Below are 6201 nucleotides of genomic sequence, written 5' to 3' on the forward strand. Positions count from 1 at the left end.
AGATGGAACCAGGAGCTTCTCACTGATACCCAGAGCCAGGCAGAGAGACAAACTGAAATGCAGAAAAATTCTGTTTAAACAGAGGGGAAAAGAGAGAGGAAATTTCAAGTGAGAGGGATGGGGAAACCCTCGACAGAGAAAATGCTGAGTTACTGCTGCTCACCAAGTCTCAGGACTAAGGGGAGGGTTTTTCTTCTACTCTCTACTCTTGCTGAGTTTCAGCATTTTGGGTTTGACTTGGGATGAAGTCGGTTTTTTATGGCCTCACAGCTGCTGGGAGGTTTGAAACAAGACTAAAGTGGGTATAAAATATCCCCAAAGACAGATCTGGGTGAGCACTTTGCCAGGGTATCAATAACAGCATCAAATTATGCTCAGAAATGGGAAAGATCTCATCCAACCCGTGTTGAAATCAAGGGAAAAAGACTTTCTTGGGCTTTGGAATGGTTTGGTCAGGCCTCAGGCATGGCAATTAAAGTAGATATTGGACAGATTTTGCTGCAGGAATCACCAGAGGGAATTGTTAATGCATTGGCAGCACCACCCCACATGTGTAACAAAAAAAACAGCACAAAACCCTCTAAAGATTTGCTCATCTCCATCACTTGGACCAGTCTGGAAAGTCTAAGGATTAACAGATACTGGACTAGGAGGTTTTGCTCAGGAAAATCAATTTTCAATACTAGCACAAACAAGTGGGAAGAACAGGAGCTGTTTTTACCAATTTGGGGTTTATATATTTGTTTTTATCAGTTATTTTTGTCTGCTTTCTTCCTATCCTGCAGGATGATGGGGCAGGAATCTCCAGGATTTAGGAGCATTTTGGCAGCCAGGCAGTTCTGACTCCCTCAAAACCTTGCCTATGGATGCTGGTTTCTTGTGGTGTCCCAATTCCCTGAAATAACTTCAATTTTCAACACAAGCCACGGCACTGAGGCCGAAAAGAAGAAGATGAATTGTGGGAAGCTTTAATCAGGGTTAAGGGTTTAACTTGGACTTTTGGATGGCGATTTCAAAACATGAGAAATTTTTTCTCCTTTTTAAAATTTTATTTTTTTTTTTTTGCAGGTGAGCCTTTCTTGAATAACTCAAAACCATTCAGGTAATTGGTACTGGTCACTTGCAAATTGAGCTATATAAAGATAAATAAAGATATATAAATATATATATATTTATTTATATAAATAGATATATTTTATATATCCAATATAAGATATATTTTATATCTCTTATTTATATAAATAAAGATATATATATCTTTATTTATATAAATAGATAAACAGATATATAAAGATATATCCAGATATATAAATATATATTCAGATATATAAAGATATATCCAGATATATAAAGATATATTTAGGTATATAAAGATATATTTAGATATATAAAGATATAAATAGATATAAATAGATATAAACAGATATAAAGAGATATAAACACATATAAGCAGATATAAATAGATATAAATAGATATAAATAGATATAAACAGATATAAACAGATATAAACAGATATAAACAGATATAAACAGATATATTCAGATACACACCCACAAGTGCCTGGGTGAAATCTCACACCAACATTTTCCCTCTCAAATAAGACCCACTTTCCTCATCCCTCTTCTGTGCGGTTTTCTGTATTTATATCAGCATTAAATGTAATTCATTTCCTTCGCAGCCTTGACAGTGTGAATACATTGCCGTTTATTAGGCGTTGGCAAGGCATTAAAACATCTGGTTCCTAAGAAACACGGGGTTTTTCTTTTTTCTGGAGCTTTTGTTCCGTTAGATGGAATTACTTCGGGAAAATCTCCAGAGAGAAACCTCTGGCTCGACAGCTTCCAGCCACATTCCTGCGAGAGCCTTCGGCATCAGCAGCAGGGGAAGTTTGGGGGTTGCTCTTTTCCTACATCCAAGGGACAGCAGGGAATGAGGGGGAGGGAAGCACAGGAAAAAAACTGGGAGAGAGCTGGGATCTTAATCAAGGACCGCCTGAATTTTGTGGAATCCCAGGATCGTTAAGGTTGGAAAGAACCCCCGAGATCATCGGTCCAACTGCACCATGAATGGCCACATTTATTCAGTTTTTGAACACCCACCTCGTGTCAACCTAATCCGTGGGAAGTTCACCTCCAAAATTCCCTCCCAGCTGAAGCCTGACTGATGGGAAGGATCCGAGCATGTGGCAGCTCCCAGCAGAGGTCAAATGTGGGAGGAAGGAAACCTGGATTTGCTACATCTCTACCAGGAGCAGCTCCAGTGCTCTGAAACAGAATTCCAATCTCCAAACCATGGGAAAGTTTTTGTTGGATTTCCGTCAATCTCTTGTCCAACCAGCTCATTCCTTTGGAAGAACGATGGAAAAACTTGAACAAAATCTGTTCGATCCTGAAAATGCCCAAGAATGGAGATTTTTGCTGCTGTGGAGTTCTAGGAAGGACCCTCAGGGAGGACAAAAAACCTGTCCCAAAGTTGGAAACAATAGCAGCAGGCTTGGGATGAGAACTTCCAAGTGGCAACAGGCCACGGTGTAAAAAAAACCCAACCCTAAAAGCAGATTAACATTGAACCAACGTCAAATAAAATACTTCCGGTCAGCTCAGTGAATCCAAGTGAAACAATCCCATTTCAAGGAATGCTGAAATATTTCATTATTTTTGCAAAAAAAAAAAAATGCTGAAGGGAAACATTTTGACAGATGCATTTCCATTTAATGGAAAGAGAAAAAGAGAAGAATTAGTCTTCTTATCCTAATTTGGAATGAAAGCAGATGGTGCAATCCCACCCCTCTCCCTGAATCCAAAATCCTAAAGTTAAGAATGAGGGAAGTAGATGGGTAAAGTAGGTCATAACAGATCTTCTGGAATTTGGGAATCTGGAAATCTATTCCATTGCCTTGCACATTTAAATATGCACACAGTGGCACAAAAATAACCCCAAATTTTGTGATTGGATGGATTCCATTGATTTTTAAAAATCCCGACAACTAAATCAAATCCACACTCTCTTTCCCCAAAGATAATAATTGTAAATGATGGCAACACCAGAAGAAAGTTCTTCCCTAAAAATCATATATCCATCCATGTCCTAATTCTCTGCTGGAATTCCCTGCTGCATCCTGGGAATAGACACCTTCACCTTCATCACCATTTCTCAAGGTCCAGGGCGTGATATTTCCTATTAATGATATTTCCTGCCATTTTTTGCTGGTTTTTGTCCCTTTGGAGCAGCCCAAACCTAAAATTCTGGCCCAAAATTCCCTGTGAGCTGTGGAAATCTGTGGAGGATTTATGAGAAAATGGATCTGTCAGGCAGAGCCTTCTTTTAACAATTAAAATTCCTGGGTGGATGGACAGACCTACAGAATTCCTGGGCCTCTCCTGAGGAAGTGGGGATCTCCTGACATTTTTTTTGTCCCATTATGTTTAAATTCACTCAGAATTTAAACTCACACCTGCCAAAAATGAGAACTCTTAGGACAACAATCGCTCAGTAAAAGTTGAAATCAAAGTGTGGAACCAGCAATATCCTCTTGACTTCCTTTGTCATCAGGAGCTGTAAAGAAGTGCTTCAAGCCAGGTTTGAGGAACAAAAGCCAGGTTTGAGGGACAAAAGCCAGGTTTGAGGAACAAAAGCCAGGTTTGAGGGACAAAAGCCAGGTTTGAGGAACAAAAGCCAGGTTTGAGGGACAAAAGCCAGGTTTGAGGAACAAAAGCCAGGTTTGAGGGACAAAAGCCAGGTTTGAGGGACAAAAGCCAGGTTTGAGGGACAAAAGCCAGGTTTGAGGGACAAACCAGAGCATCCTCTGTCTGAAAATAGTTGCTATTAGCCCTTGGTGCGGCCAGCCTGCATCTGCCAGACTAAAAAGGAGACAAACAATTTGGTTCTGGTTCTGAGGAGTCCATGGAGCACCCAGGGCTTGGTTCCTGCTCCTCAGATCCAGCAGGGAATTGCCCAGAGGTGAAGAAAGAGCTGAGATGGGAGTGGTTGATCTGCCAGAATCAAAAGAGCCTCCTGGAGAAAGAGAGGATGGAACGGGGGCTGGAGCGCCTCTCCCGTGAGGAAAGGCCGAGGGAGATGGGATTGTTCAGTCTGGAGAAGGAGCTGGGGACTCATTTCAGCCTTTCAACACTCTGAGGAAGATGGGGACAGACTTTTTAACCAGGGCTGGCTGTGATATGATGGGGATGATGGTTTTTAACTGTCTCAGAACAGGTGAAAGGAGAATATTTTGTGACAACAGTGGAGAAATACTGGCATAGAAAGATGTGTGGTAGATTTCTCATCCCTGCAAGTATTCCAGGCCTGGTTGGAAAGGGTTTGCAGCAACCTGATCCAGGTGGAGATGCTCATTGCAGGGCTGCCACAGCTTCTCTGTGCCAGGGCCTCACCACCCTCACAGGGAGCAATTCCTTCCTAAAATCCAGTCTAAACCTGATCTCTGCCAGCTTAAAGCCGCTCCCCTTGTCCTGTCACTCTGGTTCTGGTCCTTTCCAGCCTCCATGTAGCCCCTCTAGGTCCTGGAAGGTGCTCTGAGGTCTCCACACAACCTTTTCTTCCCAGGCTGAGCTGCCCCAGCCCTCCCAGCCTGTCTCCATAGGGAAAGTTCTCCTGTGCCCCCATCCACTCCAGGGCCTCCTCTGGACTTGCTCCAACAATTCCACGTCCTTTTCCTGTTGCAGGCACCAGAACTGTCTGCAGTATCCCAGGATTTGGCTGGTCAGGGGCAAAGGGGACTCCACAGACACAGAAGCCGGTGTGTCCCTGTTTTAGCAGCTCCCTGTGGGTCACCAGGCCTCGCTCCTGGGCCTGCCAGGAAAAAGGGATGAGCAGAAGGGACACAATAATTGCTGGAAAAGTCAGGAGAAGGCTTCCCCCCTGGGCTGATCTGTCTGAGGAATGTGTTTCTATCCAGTGATGCTCACTAGGAGGGACCCAAGGTCACAATCCAATGAATTTAATAAATTAAACACTCCAGCCTGAAAGAACTCGCCCTCAGGCAGAGTTATAAAACAAAGCCTAAACACACACACATAGAAACTTAATTTTTTATTTTCCAGGATAAAGAGTCAGTCATGGAGCCTTCTCTCCAGCTGCCGTGGTTCCAGAGGGAAGAGCCAAAAAGGCCTGGAAAGCAGATTTATCTCGTGTTACTGACGGTGGGCTGGCCTGGCTGGAGGAAGCTGAGTCCCCCAGTAGCAAAGGGGATGAGTGCAGGAATGTGGCCTCCCTCCGTGCGGCTCTGGCTGTGTTCCAAAGCCACTGGCAGCGGGAAAACTGCGGGAAAAGTATTCCAGTCCCATGGTGGGCGTTGCTCCAGCTCAGATCAGGTAGAGCAGGGACAGCCTGGATGAGGAAATGCTGCACCAGGGCTTCAGCGCCCATCCAGTTCCTCTGGTTCTGCTCACAATTCCTCACAAATCGTTTTGGAGCTCTGGACAGATCATTCTGGGATTTTCAGGCCACTAGCAGAGCTCTGGAGAGGAGAGATGCTCTTTAGATATTTATTTTATTTTTATTTTAGATATTTAGATATCTAAATCTGATCACCTGCCTGGTTTGATGGGTATCCATCCGTGGAACACGGAGCAAAACATCCGAGCCCATTCATCCATGGCTCTCTTTTTAGAAACTGCTTTAATTTTATGAAATAAAAGAACCAAAATAATCTGAATTTTTAATTAATTTTTGCTTTTGAGAAGAGCAATCTGCTGTTCAGAACAGACAAAGCTGTTTCTAGTTAAAAGTGGACATGTTTTCCTGTGAGTGTCTTCTCCAAAGCCTCTCATTTGATTTTAATTCTGAACAGAAATAAAAACAAGTTCAGGGGCTGCTGTGGGTCTGGTCATGTGAGAATCGATGACAATGAGGCGCTTGAATCCAGCATAAAATGAGGGTAGGGTGAAGTGGATTGGCTCCAAGCAAAATCCATTAGCACTGTAACCTGTTTGGGATCATGGCCAGCAGGATTCTGCATGGAATTCTCCAAGAAAACCCAAAGCACAGAGGGATCACAGCCCCTGGGCTTCTGACAAGAAATAACTTTGGGGGAAATCCTAAAATGCACTTGATTTAATATAAAGCTGGCTCTATCCCATTTGGAGGAGGAAAAAAATCCCAAGTACGTGGGCGATTGCTCCATGTGCTGCTCAAAGCCCTGGTGCTCAGGGATACTCTGGAAAAAGGCAAAGATTGATCAA

The 6201-nt window shown here is 43.2% G+C and overlaps 1 long non-coding RNA gene across 1 annotated transcript; it reads left to right on the forward strand.

Moving 5' to 3' along the window:
- The first annotated feature begins 6 nt into the window (after positions 1-6).
- On the forward strand, positions 7-2696 carry LOC107214605. Its single transcript, XR_001524983.2, has 2 exons — positions 7-1102; positions 1680-2696. It is a non-coding gene; the product is annotated as an uncharacterized LOC107214605 (long non-coding RNA).
- The last annotated feature ends 3505 nt before the right edge of the window (positions 2697-6201 follow it).

Source organism: Parus major, chromosome 2, assembly GCF_001522545.3.
Source record: "Parus major isolate Abel chromosome 2, Parus_major1.1, whole genome shotgun sequence".
NCBI classification, from domain to species: domain Eukaryota; kingdom Metazoa; phylum Chordata; class Aves; order Passeriformes; family Paridae; genus Parus; species Parus major.